The sequence below is a fragment of the Phalacrocorax aristotelis genome, chromosome 4 (assembly GCF_949628215.1).
Source record: "Phalacrocorax aristotelis chromosome 4, bGulAri2.1, whole genome shotgun sequence".
In the NCBI taxonomy this organism is placed as follows: domain Eukaryota; kingdom Metazoa; phylum Chordata; class Aves; order Suliformes; family Phalacrocoracidae; genus Phalacrocorax; species Phalacrocorax aristotelis.
This window is the reverse complement of record NC_134279.1, coordinates 46,409,868-46,426,956: the sequence shown is the minus strand read 5'-3', so window position 1 is coordinate 46,426,956 and position 17,089 is coordinate 46,409,868. Positions and strand designations below refer to the sequence as shown.

The following is a 17,089-nucleotide window of genomic DNA, read 5'->3' as shown; positions in this document are numbered from 1 at the left end:
CTGCTCTATTTTATACCATTTGAGAAACCAAAAAATAATTATCTTTCCAAAATTAAAATTAATAATTCTCCCTTATTATATTCCTACTGTACTATATCTGTGTATCACACAATGATTGACCGATGGGTGGAAATATTCCAGACAAAGGAGGAAAGCTCCCCTCAGCTTTGAAGTGTAGATGTATCAATACTGAATTGGTTGTCCAGGAAGTAGCAGGGATGCTAGAGAGTTCCTTCCACACCACACCTCGCTCCTATATGGAAGAGCACGCTACTAGGAAGACCTTACTATTGAACATTACTATCACCTTTGATATTCTACTTTTTGCTGTATTTTTAAGGATTAGTAACGCAAAAATCCACATCAGCTCTCTATGAGAAACAGACATTAATCTTTCTTTCAGATGGTTTTAGACTCATTCGTTCAATTCTGTGGAACGTAAAATTTTTGCTTTTCCCATACAAGATTTTACTTTACGGTAAAGACTTAACCATTTTGGTATTTAAACAGAACAAAACATAATCAGATTACTGAGAGTTTGGAAGTGTTTTCACATCCCATACTTTACATGTATTTTTAATAACCATTTGTTATTACTGTTCTGTAATATGGAAATCCATATTATTGTTAATATTGCACAAATTCAAAGCTAATCACATTATAGTACCAAAGGAACAATTATAGTATGTGAATGTGTATAAAGATTAATATACATATCCTAATAAATCTCAGCTGACCCATTAATGTATAATGGGCCCAAAGGAGGCCTCATATCCTTAGTATATAAATGGCACATTTCTTTCCCCCTCTACTCCTTTCCTCATTTTGTTTTATATGTACAAACTGCCATAAAAAGGAAAATTAAGCCATACAGAAACATTCTCAAACATCAAGAGGCTAATCAAAAGCACAAACCACTTTCTTTTCTTATTATACTACAAGAATCACGCTAATATTTGACATGCATATACAATGAATTTTTCTCTTTTTTTTTTTTTTTTTTACTCTTCTGTTGGAGAATAGGGCTTCTGAAGCGGTGGACAGACATCAATACCACAAGTGCTCTGCAATGAATAGCTATTACACGTGGATTAAGGGGGAAACTTTCAGTTTTAATTGTAAATTATGATAGCTTTTTCTTGGGTTAGGGTAAACCTTCAGCCATTTCAATTAAATCTCTTGTAGTTGAAAATGAAAGATAAAAGAGACAAATGATCCTTTTTGTTATGTAAGATATGCTTTACAATATTGCTACATAGTGACAACTCCTTGTCCTCCTGTCACATCCTGTCCCCCAGACCATGCTGCAGAAAAGCAATTTTCTGCCTCAAAAGCACTCTATTTTTTAAAAGTTTGTCTCTGGGCAATTTTCAGGTCTACTAGAGCTGCACAACTGTATACAGATGAGAAAGACCCAAAATAGGGCAATTTATTTGATTCCTTCTCTTCAAAACATTTAGCTGAGATTGCATATCCAACAGAGAAACCCCAACAAGAATATTCAGAGATGACCTGCAGTGACACACATCCTTTTTTTCCACAAAAATTTGCATTAAACATCTTCTCCAGACTCCTCAGATAGTCTAGATTTGACTTTTGTTTAATATGACCTTTAACACAAATATTTCCCAGGATATTAACAGCTAATTTCTTTTTAAAGGAGATTGTAGCAACCACTCAGTTAAATAAAATGCTTATGGAGTCTTTCAGAGGAAAAATAGGGGGTTTTTTGTTTGCTTTTGTTTGTGTTTTTTTGTGTTTGCCTTTTTTTTAAAAAAAAAAAAAGACACGCATTCATTTGAATTCAGTTTTCTTCTTGTTCAAGAGTAAAGAACCACTTGGATGGGAAAATACATCCCCCCATAGTTCAGCTCCTGGTAACTTTACATTTATCAATGCCTGAAGCTAGTTTGACCTCAGTATTCTCCTGGTACTGTTCTGCCCTAACACAGTAAGGTCATTGCACAATAGAGCAAAGGCCTTGCCTTTATAACCATCCACATCTTGAAAATTACTTTATCTGCATGAAAGTCTTTAAGGATTTAGGAGGGCTTCAGGATTTGGACCTCAGTTTGCTATTAATGTAACATTCACTAATGTACTGTATGAGTTAAAAGAAAACCTTGATAATATTTTTGAAACTTTTCAAGAAGCTAGGTGAAATTTCAAACCTGAAAACAAATAAACCATAGGCTTCTCAGTATCTAAAATCATGTTCAAATTGTGTATGTACAATTTTGAAAATTTTAAACCAGACTGATAGCTCATTTAGGCCTAAAGACCTAAATTTCTCCACTTTATTTGTCTATTGCCATCTTCTTCCATTGAAGGCTAAGTACATTTAATTTCAGAATTTCATGCTGGCATAGAAATCAATCATATGTTAAAAATTACTGTTAATATCAGTACCACAAAATAATAAGGCATAAAGAATATCTATAACATTTTTCGATGCCTGGCATGTGAATATATTTAAAAATGAACTGAAAGGGAAAATTCACTTTTCTCTCTGTTTTCTAAGGTGTAGAAATATATTATTCTCCAGTACAGAAGTATATTCACTTAATTAGCGTAAGTCACTTGAATAACCTTTGTGCAGAAATGCTACCACGCTGCCAGGGCAGCACCTGTAAGATCATGCACTTGGCCCACAAGACAGAATCTGGCTCCTGTTGTGTCTTTCTGAATTTGCCTTTTATACTGGCTGACAAGGTCGGTACACATACACAGAAACTGGACTGTAAGGGAGATGAAAGAAATCTAGCACCTTAGAATGGGGAATTTGACTTGAAGGGAAATCAGGTTTTCAGATATGCTTAAATTCATGCTTTAAATTATTTGAGAAGGAATTTGTTGGCAGGGAAGAAGTTCATTATGATTTAGTTTGTTATGCCCGCAAGTGCTAACGCTGCCTCAGCATGTCCTACAGTCAATTCCTGAGCTGGGACTGGAAAACGTGGTAAGGAATAGTGTAAGAGACACAGGGATGAATAAAACTGTAAACCATGAAAACTTTGAGCTGAAGTAGGTAGCTAAAAGAAGAATATAATTCTTTTAAACTGTATTTACCTCTGATGTCTGCTTTAGACTGCTTGAATATTTAGCTGTGCAAGAAACTAATTAATGTACATCTTGCTAGCTGGCAAACCTTCAACTTGGTTGTTGGTTGCTGTCAGTTGGTCACAGCTCGCTGACGATTCAAAAGTGTAAGTGCAGACTGACGGTCTATTCCTTTTGGTTTCTTTAACAGTAACGTAATGGCTATGTCAATCAGAAGTTTCGAGGAATAAAAGCAACAAAGAGGTAATGAAAAAAAACCACCTCCTTGGCCTTAAATTCCTCCCTTTTACCTGATTAACTGCATTCTATTTGTTTGTAAATTTGTGCTGCTTTGGTATGGTTTACTAGCATACATCCGAGATCAGGATAAGCCAAGTAGTCACAGGAGCTACTTGACAGCAAATCTGAGTATTACCAGTGCATTTTGATAGTACGTATGTTAAGTTTCTTTAACTAAGTCTTACATAGTCAGGTTCCAGAATGCCTTTTTAACATACTTTTGCAAAGCAATCAGAATAGCATACACGGAAAAGCTTTATAACCGGCAGAAAGAGATAGAATACTGAAGAAGAAATCCTGTCCCTGAATTCCTGCTGGATACATGTGAAACAAGGTATAATATCAGATGTATTAGATATCTTTTTTTTCACCAAGCAGTTGAAATAAAAAAAAAAAGAAGTGAAAAAGTGTATTTGCTTCCAAAGGCTTGTATGTGTAACATAATACAAAAAACCCCCATGAATTCTATTTTATGTAAATTTTCATTAACTTTTGTTGACACCATCTTTGTTACAAGAAATAAAGCTCTTAAATGGAAAAGTGTTTTTTTCAATGGCTAATCAGTAAAAAATGCAGGAGCAGTCCTTAAAACCAAGATTGGGGCCCCTCCTTTCTTCTCTGTGGAGGCTATAGTTGTGCTTCTTCTGATCGTTCTATTCCCTTTCATTTTCTTAAGTTTCTCGATATTAGTGATGAATACATGAGACTTCTGTAAGAATGATGTGCAGACTCTGTGTCTAGATGGAGCTCATTCAGAAGCTTGCTTCCCTCACCATCCTCATGATGGGAAGGCCTATGCCTGCAGCCAGACACACAGACTGACATAGCAGTCAGCCTGTGTGTCTGTCTTAGTTACACCCTCAGTGTCACTGTCTCAGAAACCTAAGACTATGAATGGTCAGTGGGCTACAGCTTAAGTTTAGCTATGAATATGGGCACCCTTAACCTTGTGAACGTTCTCAATTTTACTCTGCTTCTAGTTAGCTGCAACTCCTGCTCTGACAAAGATGCCACTTTGTAGCCCAAGAACATGAGATTTATGGCATATCTTTTATCCCCACAAACACCTTCTACTGACCCGTAGGCTTGACTCAGTGCATTTTATGCTGAAACACATCACTTAGTTCACAGCACATAATACAGAGTTGGATGACAGTCCAAGTACCAGATGCTTGAAAGCTAAGTGATGTCGTTCTCTGTGGTGCTCATACAGAAGTCCCTTTTTACAGTCACCATAAAATCATAAAATTCACAGTTTGATAACTCCACAACTTTAGTTAAAAATGCATCTAACCTGAATAAAAATTAAAATCAAGATTAAAATTGTTGCACACATAAAAGCAGAAAGCAAAGAAACAAAAAAATAGAAACAAAAATAAATTTCTAAAATATCTTTTCCTCCTTCTTGCAATCAGATATCTGAAAAAAAAAATAATATACTTTATTTCAACTTTGCTGCATAACTGTAACCAAGTAACAAGAATATATGCATAATAACTTTGACCTCGGTATTTGAATAGCAGACGAGACAGCTAGTTACCTGAAAGTACTGTCACATGAATAGCTAGCGCGTCCTAAACGCTGTCACTCAAAAGGCTTTTGGCACCTCTTAGGAGCCCTCTTATTTACTTCCTTTACACAGCAGCTTTCCACAGTTAAGCTTAGTTTGCCCCACAGTTTAATAGAGGAAGTAGTACCACCATTCATATTTTAGTTTTCTCGTACTTAAACAAATGATATTATCAGGATGATAATGCTTCCTTTTGAAAAGGAACAACTTACCTTCATTATTTCCATGTGTACAATTTTTTTCCATTTTTTAAAACCATGTTCTAAGATTAATTTTAATGACACATTTATCTGAGGAATTGCAGATATGTGTTACGCAAGTATTTACCAGACTGGATGTGATTTTTATATTAATGTTTTGATTACTCAGAATTATCTACGAATTTCCTTGAGCTCTAAACATTTTATGTAAACAATCAATGACTGATATTCTCTGTTCTAATTGGTTAAATAGATAGCAGTAATGAGTTAGTTAATCTGTAAAATCTCAAGCTAACAAAAGTAAATAATTTCTATATATTTCCTAAATTTAAAACCTTGGGTGGGGGGCAATTGTTTTATCTGGTATTTGAATAATCAAAAGTTCAAATAAGGAATTAAGAGTCATAAGTACGGTTCACAAAAATTTGCTTTTTAAATAAGAAAAACATTGGTGCTTCATTTTGTTACTGAGTTGTCTCTTACTCCCAATGGCAGTTAGTTCTTGGGTACTTTAATGCCTGCAAATTTTAGCCTTACCTAAGGTTAAACTCCCAGTCTGCATGTGTGTCCTGTCTCTCTCTACTTAGTAATTTTTCACCTAGGTGATTGTGAAGTGTTAACCAAATCAGAAAAAAGCAAGTGAAAGATAATTAAGACTCTACAAGTTTCAGGGATGGAGATCCAAATTAATATCCCCAGGGAGAGAAATGTGGGTAGAATTCAGGGATTCTGAACAAGCTGGCTGGGCTACTCAACATTCATGGAGCTGCAGACTAAGCAGAGCTCTTTTGTCTCTCAGCCAAAGAGGGTAATTGGAGACAAGAGGAATAGGAAAATTGGGCTAGCAGTTGAAATTGGTGATCTTACAGAACAAAGAAAACAAGATTTCCAAAGGAAATCTGGCTTTATTAGTTCTAGCTCCTGAAGCATCGTGTTTCTGCTAGTTGGCAGTTTGTGTGACTTTTTTATTTAGAAACCAAGGGTGTTATGATTCCAGTTTCATCAGATTACTAAGAGATTGGGTTCAAGAAAATTACATAAAAATGAAGAAAAAAGATTACAAAAGAAAAAAAGGTAAAAAAAAAAAAGTATATTCTGTTATAGGAAATGGCTTTACTTAGGGGAGAGCAACACTGTTTAAGACTAATGATAGTATATACTTCTGGAAGTTAATGCAGTGTGTACAATCAATCGATATTTAAGCCAAGCTTCAAGGAAGTGTCCTCATTAAGCCTTCATATGTAGTTCAGAGCTACAGGCTTCAAAGGGGTAAATTTGCCTTTAAAGCTTTCTGTGTTAGAGCTTACAGGGGGTTTTTCACCAAACTGCTGAAAAATAGTTGAGGTTTAAAAAAAAAGACAATAAAATAATCAGAGTTGGATTAATCCCCCTGAGACACAATAGGTTAAAACCAAGAATATGTTCAATCCCATCTTCTTCATACAGAGAGATTTGTAAGTTATATAGATGCAGTAGTTCATTTATTTATTTATCTATTTACTCATCTGAACTTTCTTGAATTAAGTCCCCTTACTCTTTCTAAAATGTCACTTGAACAAAATATCAAATACGTGAATAATGCAATGGAAGCAGCATATTACTCAATCTAGAACCATCTGGCAGATCTACTGAAGTACGTGGTTGTACCAAAGAGAAATTAAACATGAAAACATAATATCACATATTATTTGCATGCTTTGTCACTTCTTTCTAGCAATGAATGTACCCAGAATTAAAAAAGCCACTTTTTTGGGGGGGCTACCAGAAATGAAGTGAGAAATGGTAACAATTACATTTGATCCTCTCTGGCCACATCCTAACGCCAACAAAGCTGCTACAGTCTGAGTGAGAATAGACCAGTTGCTGTGGCCCTGGCAGAGCTTACAATCATCCAGTTACCTATTATTAGTATACCACTTGCTCCTGCAAGATTTCAATAAATGACATTATAACTTTAAAGAATGAGTTGTGATCTGTATGCCGATACTTGGAATCCTGCACAGAAAACAAGAAATGATGAGTCTTTAACTGTTGGACTGTCTATAGTTCTGTCCTATCCATTTTAAAAGAAAGCAGCTACATGTGCAAAATATCATAATATGATCAAACAGAAAGTTATTCTGTACAGCTACTGTATGCAACATACTCTAAAGATATAAAAACGAGTTGACAGAAAACTTTAGAATGGAAATGCAGTTAAAGAAGGCCTTTCTCAGAAGATGAACGCTTTGAACCTCTACCTTCCCTTAATGTTTTAAATCATGTGCAACCCTACCAGTATATGTCACTGAACTAAATGTAGTATGTGGTTATGACTAGCACAACGTTACTAGATGAAAAGCTGTAGAAAATTTATTCATCCTATATATTTATTAATTCCTTCATTTTTTGTGATCGTTATTACAATGATCCCAGACCAGGATGAAGGCTTAATTCAGTTCTAAGAGATTCACACAAACCCTCAAAACCAAGCCTGATACTGACTTACCCGTATACCCAAATGCATAGCCATTTATGCAATTCTGATAAATTTTTGTCCTCCTCCTTCTTGTCTCCTCTCTGTCCCAATTACTAGTGGCCAAGGAAATCAGTGACAGTCAAAATACATAGCTGAGGAACTTCTAAACGGCATCACCACTCATTCTTCAAGCAAGAGGTACATACACTACATATACCAGCCTTTCCTTTTGCTGGAAATGTTCCCTTCACAGAATCATAGAATGGTTTGGGATGGAAGGGACCTTAAAGATCATCTAGTTCCAACCCTGCTGCCATGGGCAGGGACACCTTCCACTAGAGCAGGTTGCTCAAAGCCCCATCCATCCTGGCCTTGAGCACTTCCAGGGAGGGGGCATCCACAGCTTCTCTGGGCAGCCCGTTCCAGTGCCTCACCACCCTCCTTTGATGAAAAGGCATTATGTTTTTTAGGATGGTGCCATGATAATGCTGCTATTAATATTTATCTTGAAGCTTCTCTGGTTCTTTAAACTGACATACTTCAAATACACATATAGTGAAGAAAAATCTTTTTTTAAAAAATCAAACATTACTTATCATATAGTCATGAATGATACATCACAGTTGTCTGACTGTAGTCTGAATAGGATGTAATTGCAATAATGTAGTTAATACTGAATGGCAGCTAAGTGACTCTTTATGGCAATGTATTTAGATTAAAAATGTGTAATCCTTAAATAATTTCCAGCCTTAGATCCTGCACATACTTACAGCATCATAACTTTTCAAAGCCAGGTTAAATATTTTTTGCATCTATGTATTTTGTATTGTTCTATGTTATGGTACCGTAAATATTGCTGAGCCCTTGGTGGCTATTTCACTATCTACACATTGTTTTCAACACTGAAAGTCTCTGTAGGCATACTGGATGTCTCCAGCAGGATGAATCAGCCGAGATAGCCTCAAATGACCTGAAAACTTTCTCAGTACTGAACTATGTAATTTAGACAGCCTTATAAAACTACTACAGTTACTACATCATTCCTGGACTGCCCTGTGGGTATCACAATTTCTGCAGAGCTGTGATTTCACCTTAGGCATGCTTCCCAAACCAGAAGGGTCCCAAAACACAGCCTCTAGCTATCTTCCATAATTCCTACACTTGGGAAAGTTTCATCTTGCCATATTTAGGCTGTTGTAATAAATTTATACCATTCCAGAACATTTATCCATCAGAAAGTAACAGGAAGAGGGGAGAGATTCTTGTTTGCTATCAGGAAGTATTTATTTCTCAAAAACAGGTATTTTGAAATATTGTTTCATATAGTTTGAATGGGTAGCAAATGCTAGTATTCTATAAATGCTTATTAGTCTAGACAAATAAGTGTTGTTAAAGACCTAAAATTATTGTTAAAAATTATAAAAACAAACACCTGCAAATGTAGGGTTTTTTTATAGTTTGAAAAAAATGGAAACCCCTCAGCTCAACACAGCTTTTTGAAACAAGTTCTTTGCACCAAGGAATTGCTTTCCCCATGTGGGCACTCACCAATATTTATAAGGGAAGGTCACTTTGAATGCCACCAGCAGATGAAAAAAGAGGAGGGAAGGAGAGGTTTTCTGTCTTCACTGAGCTGGCTGATTCTGCCAAAGTGATAGCCGACATTGACATTACACAAGGGAAAGGTTGTCGTAGTCTCACAGTCCCAGTACTACTGCAGAAACAAAACAAAACAAAACCAGAAAAAAACACCCATATGTGTATACTTTTCAAATAAAAGTAATAGCAAAACATTAAAACTCTGATCTCTGGAATATACATAATGCTTTAATCTTGGCTTTGAAACAGTTATCTCAAATCTACTTTAAAAATAAGACTTAGAAAGAGCCCTAAGAAATTGAATATCCTTCTGTAAAATTAATCAATCACTTTGAGGGTTTAGTGGAAGGAAATGGCCATAAACATCTTATGTACTCAGCTGGTGGTAGAAAGCAGACAGAAATGACAATTCCTTTAAAAATAGGAAAAAGCTGAGATTTGAAGTGAAGATTGTATGCAGAATACACGGCAGGGAATGACAGGAAATTTTATAGGTGAACGTGGCCTACGGAAAACTTTAGGGAAAGGTGAAGGATTAATGAGGCATTCCTGTCTATTTAATTATTTATTTATTTATTTAATTTAATTTCTCTAGCATCTGTGTGAATTATTACCTATATGCCTGATATGTCCTAAAAGAAAAAACTGTGATGAATAAATAAACAGCCCTAGAAATCTTCAATAGGGTCCTTTACCTTGCAGGGAATATTATCATTGGCTTTTGATACAATTTCTGCTGCAGGGAAAGACTTTCAAAGCTCAGAATGCTGAAGTATTGCCAGGCACTCAAAGACCCCCTGCGGTGCGCGTCAAACTAAGAAATCTCTCTGAACTTGTCGAATTAAAAGTCATCTCTCTCTCTCTGCAACCCCTGCATGAGCTGGGAAGCTCTGTCCTCATTTTTTTAGGCCTTCCATGATAAACAAATGGAGCCTGGAGCATCTTTATTCTTTTCAGGCACATAATTAAAATTCTTTAAAAAATGTAATTGAAGGCATGAATTTCAAAAGGAGGTTCTAGCTAACAACGAGGCTAGAACAGTTTCAGTAGGCCATATTGCTTTACCAGTCAATTTTGTTTCAAAGGTAAAAGCAAAACAGCTTCTTAAGATCCTGGGTAAGTGCCCCTTTTTTTTATTTATTTTGTTTGTACATCAAGAGGTTGCTCTAAATTTAAACATCTCAGCAGGATTTATGCTCTCTGGAATGTCATAAGACTTAATTACTAAAACAGCAATGAGAAGCACACTATTAAAATATGAGCAAAGCAGAAAGTATTCTTGGTTACTCAAAATCATTATTTATGTATCCCCTAAAAATTAAAGAATATAATTATTGGATAATTTGTATTTTCTTGGCAAGATTCTTTCATTCATCCAAACTATTGATAATGCACAGAATGCTAATTTTCCATGATCGCTATTGGTGTAACACATTGTAATGATTACTTCTAACAGGTATTTTTGATGTTGCCAAGAGCAAGTGCTGACACAATGAATAATTTGAAATTAATATAAAAGGAATGAAAAACTACCTCTTTGGATTTGAATATCAGGTATTATCACACAACGTTAACTAAAAGGCAGCAGAAGACGAGACAGCATTTCAGGAAGTCCTTTCTAAGGTGACTTCCTAGAGTGCTCAAAACCTAAACCCAATGCTTCTGAATATCTCCTTTAGGGTGACTTTCAGTATCCCTCTCTACTGAAAGCAAAAAGCTTCAATTTTTAACTGTTGTTTTCCATGCTGTGTTTTTTTAACTGGTACTTCGGCTATAAATGACCACACAAAATGTACTTTTTTTAGGGTTTTTCCCTAGAGAGACTAGAGATTGAGATGTTTTAAAGAAAGTTATTTACGATTCTTGTAGCATTAAAAAAAGAAAGGTGTAACAGGGCAGTACTACTCCCACAACTTCTGGGTAGCGCTCTGCTTCTGATAGTTATGATGCCTCTGGGAGACCCGAGACATCATAGCTAACAAAGCTGCTTTTCATCCTTGCAGGGGGAAGCACAGTATGCATTCTGCATGGGTCAACAATTGTTTTGACTGGTAGAGAGGTAGCAAGAGGATCCAGTTAGCTCCACTGGAAAAGGCTATGCCAAAGTAGATCTAGCAGGTGCAAACTAAGGCTTTGACTACACTATCAAGTAATAGCTCCGGAAGTCAGATGTTATTTCTTTCCTAGGTTTTTGTTGTTGGTTTGTGTTGGTTTTTTTTTAAGTAAAAACTTGTGCAGCATAGGACACAGCCTATTCCAGAGGTCGTGCTGAACAGGCAATATAGAGAGCAGTGCACCAAGTTTGGCCCTTTCTATTTTCTGCAGTCATCTAGCATTACCTCAGCAGGCTTTAAAAAGCTCAGATTCCCACACACCTTCATCTCACACCCAGAACACACAACACACAGCTTCACTTTTCTACTACGCAGATACAGCTTTCACAGACTGCACAGAGCCTACCCGTTATGCTCTATCTGGACAAAATTCATAACAAATAATGTTCATATCTTAGAGCCAGCGAGACACCATATCGGCACAAGGGCAGCGGGACCAAAGCCTATGTCACATTTTTCTACCAATGTGTGGTTTATGACGGTGCTGTCTAGCATTACAAACAACCAAAAGAATAAGGCAGTCCCTACTACGCCTTCTTTATCCCTGTATCCTCACTAGTAAAAACAGAACTCTTTTTAGCCTTCCCTTCAGACATACTAGGATAGATTTATGAAAGTGTATTTATCATCTTTATTTTTAATTGTGTACAGTATCTTAATGTGCCATGAAATAAATAAAAAACATAGTCATAATCAACAAAAAACCATGAATCAACAAAAACCATCAAATAAACCAAATGCAGGCAAATTAGTATTTTCAAACTTCATTTCTGGTATAAAACTGAATTAATGAATGCACTGCGATTATAAAAAGTAATTCATATTTCACCATAATTTGCTCTGTAGACTGTGAAGGACGTTGGACAAAAAAAAACTGTAACAAAGAGACTATATCTGATATTTTAAGAAAAAAATAGTGTGGCCCAGCATGAGTATTTAATGTTGGTTTGCAGAATGAGTAAAGGTTTCTTTAAGTTCACTGAGCACTCACTGTAAAGTTTAGGGAAGATCAGTAGCTTAGAAAAAAGAGGCTACTGAAATATGAGTCACATCTACGAACAAAAATGATCAAAGTCTACTTGGCTGCCAGAGTGTCTTCAGTTTATTCCACTGCAGTACACATATTACTTGATTGAAAGGTGTGTGGATATAAGGCACCCAGGTCTCTGTCTACTGTCACTGGGCCTGAAATTCTCATTTGTTATGTCTGACTTCCTTTACTGATTTCTTTTCCCTAAGAAGCAGCAGCTGAAGTCATTTTTATAACATTTGGGAACACATTCACAACAGAATAAATTCATATTAATTCTCCTCTCCCCTCCAAGCTAAAATTATTATTTTAAGACCTGTGATAAATTTGAAATTATGCAAAGTTTGTTTCCACTCATATGCTGATTCTATGACAGATATGTTTACAGACATATTATACATTCCTCAATACCTTGAGGATCTCAGACACCTTTTTTAGTGGAGGAAAAAAACCCACCTTTTTATACCGTTGTCACATAATAGGTTAATGCAAGTAATTTATTCCTTCAAAGGACACTTGCTGCTTATAAACACCTACCTCTTATATGCCATAAAAATAATTTTTATCTTGGGTAGAAAATTATTATACCTTAGCAAATCTCTCCAAGACACAGTTTTGATCCAGTAGTTCAGCGTTCTGTAGACAAAACTGTTGGCAGATGTTGCCTTGATAATTTGATATGACGTACTGCTATTTCAGAAGAGGGAGTAAGTGAATGTAAACCCAAATTAAGAGTTCAACAAGAAGTATAAAAGCAAAGTATTTCAGTGGCGCGCTCTCTTTTCCAAAATAGCTTAATTTCCATTTCCTAAGATACAGTTTTCCACACACTGTACAAAGGTAGTGCACACCAGCATTTCAAATTTTTAGAAACTGTAATGCTCCTCCTTATTTCTCCTGTGTCTTCATTATTTAGATTAATTACAGATTCATGGCTTTTTCAGTGTACTGTTAGACCATATATTCTGTATTAGAACAAAATGTAACTGTATATGACAGATTTAAAGAAGAGAATAAAATAGAACCATGGGGGAACAGAGGGAGGAACACCTTAGTGAAGTTTGCTATGAAATGACAGCTGTATCGATTCACTTAAAAATATCAAAAATATGAGCTTAACCTTATAGACAGGTTGAATCCCTCACATCGGTACTGATTTTACTCTTCCATATGAGGTAGTAATCACAAAATAACTAAAAGAAAAGTTTCAAGAACTATTTTGTATTGCTTTTTCTCTCCCTCATAGAGGTAGGCAATATGACCCTCTCCCAAAAGATATTAGAAATTTTCTGAAGTACTCAAAAATTTCACTTTTCATATATTTTGAATGACATATTAGCAGATAGTAATGAGGAAAATAGATAATCAATACTATAGACCCTGGTTTAATTATTGTGCACCTAACCCAGCTATTAGGCCTAAGGTCTTAAAAACAAGTTTAGAGTAGGAAAGGAGACTTTTTTTCTTCCCTGACAATCCTGCCTGTACATAAAATTACAATATTGAAAGAAATTATTAATGACATGAAGAAAAGTTTCTGATGATTTGTAGAGGATCCATTAAGCAAGCATACCATCATAGCAGGTGCATATTATAAAGTACAGAAAGTCTGATGTCCTTTTCACTACAAAAGTGAAGAAAGAAATTGGTAACACTAGGCAGAAGAACATACATCTGTGTCAAAGTAACTCATTCCCATAAGAGCTTGGTGTATTTGCTGCTTTCATTGGGTTGCTATTGTCTCATGAATACCCCTTCCCTATCACGCGTGTAGGAGCTCTGTGGCCCCTAACGCCTCCTATTCCCAAATTTCTTTGCTCCATATTTTGCTAAAATCCATGTGTTCTACAGTATTTAGTCTCATTCCGTGCTGTTCCTGAAAGCTAACAGCTGTCAGACCCTAAAGAGCTTTGACAACAACTAACACTTCTGTTCCAGCAAAAGCATTCTGTATCACTTCAGAGATGTGAATGGTACTCTGGATGTGGAAGCAGGGTAGCCTGACAGATAAGTCTCTGCTTCATTTGTCAGGAAGAAGGGAAGAACATCTACTTGGCAAACAAATAATTTTCAGCTCTCACTAATGTTTGATGATAGGATTCTTTATTAAAGTTTTGCCAATCTGGTGGGACAGAAAGCCTTCAAAACGGTGAAGAAAGAGAAAGAGCACAGAGCAGCTGTACTGTACCTAAGAGGCTGAGAATGGGGTGAGAATGGACACACTCCATTTTACCTGCAGAACTTTCAAGGGTTTTTCTGTGTAAGGCCCAGTTAACTCAGGCAGAAATCTTACAGGGAAGCTGAAATCATCCCTTTTGTTGTAAATATTCTTTAAACGGTAAAAATCAATTGTGAAAGATTCTCACACACTGAGTCTCTACACAGCTATTTTTTCTTATATTCACAATATGGCAAAATGGGAAAACAACTTATAGAGAAGGAATATACAGGCGTCAAAAATATTTTTATATTTGTTCCCTTTAAAATATATTAATAGCCAGTGCTGCTCTTAAGGTGAATTCATTATTGTAGTATCTTTTTCCCTGTCTATATTCTGCTATTTTTGCAGTCAATTTAGAAGTTCTTTGAAACAAATTGCACTGGCAGCTTCCCCTTTATACAGTTCAGAGTAAGCCACTGATAGCACAGAGTGTATCTGTCAAAATCAGTGCTGAAGAACAGAACAGAAAACTGACAGAGTTATGACAAGCAAACACTTTATATCAGGAAAGAACTTTATGTTGTTGATTATTGCATAGCGTTAGAATGCTGTGTTACGTGTTCATGTAAATAGGACCACAATAAAAATGTTGAATTTCGAAATATCTTTGCAGACAGAATTAAGTCTAGAAGATATTTAGAGAAAATGAAACCCCTTTTAAAATGATATTTTATATTACGATACTAATATTTGTATTCAAAGATACATTAGTGTAAAGAATTGCTGATGTGGTAAATATGTACATGTAATATCTTACATTTGAATTCAAATTTATGTGAAGTTCTTTTCAGTTATTAAATAAAATACAGTATGCAATTAATAAATACATACAAATAATAAAATACAGCACAGTCATACAGTGCTTTTAGTGATGTAATGTTTTTAAAGGGGGTCAGTATAATTTCTAATTTTACAGAAGTTGGATCTCAGTTCCTAAACGCCAGTATTTTCACATATTACCTGGTCTTACTACATTGTAATTATTCTAATTTCTTGAAATCTGAGGTTAATAAATTTAAGCAAATGCCAAATGTTTAGAAACTTCCTCATAGAACCATATTAGCCCCAGAGAATGAGGAAAGAAAAATTCGTATGTTCTAATCTTGAAGTTGCTGTAGAGCAACTTATACACTTCATCTTTTTTTAAGAATGGGAAGTTTAATAAATTAAATCTTTTAAACTCATCTACTTGTTACAGGATATATATTGATAATACTATCTCCTGTACAATTAGGCTTCTCAAATGTTTCTTTCGTCTCTCAGGATATTTCTGTTAATCTCTAACATATTGAAAAAAATTCTTGATCTTTTAACACACCATTTTTGAGAGAAAGAGAGCTCCTGGGTTTTTAAAATCAATTTTAGTTGTACCTATGAGGTAAATGTAAAGCAGAACTACGTTTTTGTATCTGGTCATCAAAAGTCTGTAATTCCAGTATATTGGTTAGGGGTTTGGGATGACAGAACATATTTAGTGTAAATAAGCTGCTTAGACACTGTGAAGGTTAGATTGGCTGCAGTATGGCTGGATTAGGTACAAGCCCAAGGTGCAATTAACCATGGCACATGATAAATACAGCTTACTCAACAGCTTTTACTGGTACATATGAATTTTGACTATATCTAAACACAGTAAATGGGTTAGCATACGTTCACATTCTACTGAGAGTGCGCCTGCCATTTCTTCAAACTGTTTTTTTGCTTCATGTATTAATGAATCTTCTCACAATTTAAATGACTTTCAACGTACTGATTGGGGTGTTTTTTCCCATGTATTTTTGAATTCAACAATATCATCTCTAGGATATGTAAAAAAAAATTTAAGATGATAAAATTAAACTGTTCTTTGCATCGTGAGATTTGTATTTCAGTATTTGCAAAAATTATTTTAATTTTGGAAAATATTTACAGAACTTCCTCAGGTTCACATACGGTAGAGATGCTCACTGGCATTATTTTGGCATTTATTTTGCTTTCATTTCAGTTTGCCATTTTGTTTTAGGTGTGCATATGCTCGATTTTATGGCAGCAAGTATAATTAATTGACATGTTATAACTGTAATGTGCTTGTCATAACTCCACATTGTGATAACTGGAAAACAAACATCATACAGAGTGAGGCTTTTAGACAAAACCTTCCTTTTGATGGTTGGAAAGAGTTCTCTGACCTGTGAATGGAAGCATATGGAGTGGCTGTTCTACAGAGCCTTTTGGACTCACTATGAATTGCACCAGCAGCACCAAGTGTGGGGACTAGCCTCTGAACCTCAGCTCATCTTCCTGCTACACATTCCTGTGGTTTGCATCTTGGTTTTTTTTTTTAATTCCACTCCTCAAAATTCTTTTTATTCTAGAAATTGTACAAAACCTGAAATAACTTTCTAAATAAAGCATATTAAATATAAATACAATTTATCTGACCTTTCTTCTTATAAACTATGTTACTTAGTTTTTAGTTCCTGAACTCAGCTGATCATGAAACATAAATGTATATGAGGTACTTGTGTGAAGAGTAATTCAGTAGTATGTATCTCTGTAACTGTAACATATTAAGAAAT

General features: G+C 35.4%; 1 long non-coding RNA gene across 1 annotated transcript in view; it reads right to left on the bottom strand.

The window, feature by feature from the left end:
• Positions 1-9,120: 9,120 nt before the first annotated feature.
• Positions 9,121-17,089, bottom strand: part of LOC142056938 (uncharacterized) — a 543,236-nt gene continuing 535,267 nt past the window's right edge. The window contains exon 6 of the long non-coding RNA XR_012660487.1: positions 9,121-9,281. This is a non-coding gene — a long non-coding RNA (uncharacterized LOC142056938). The remainder of the gene's footprint in view (positions 9,282-17,089) is intronic.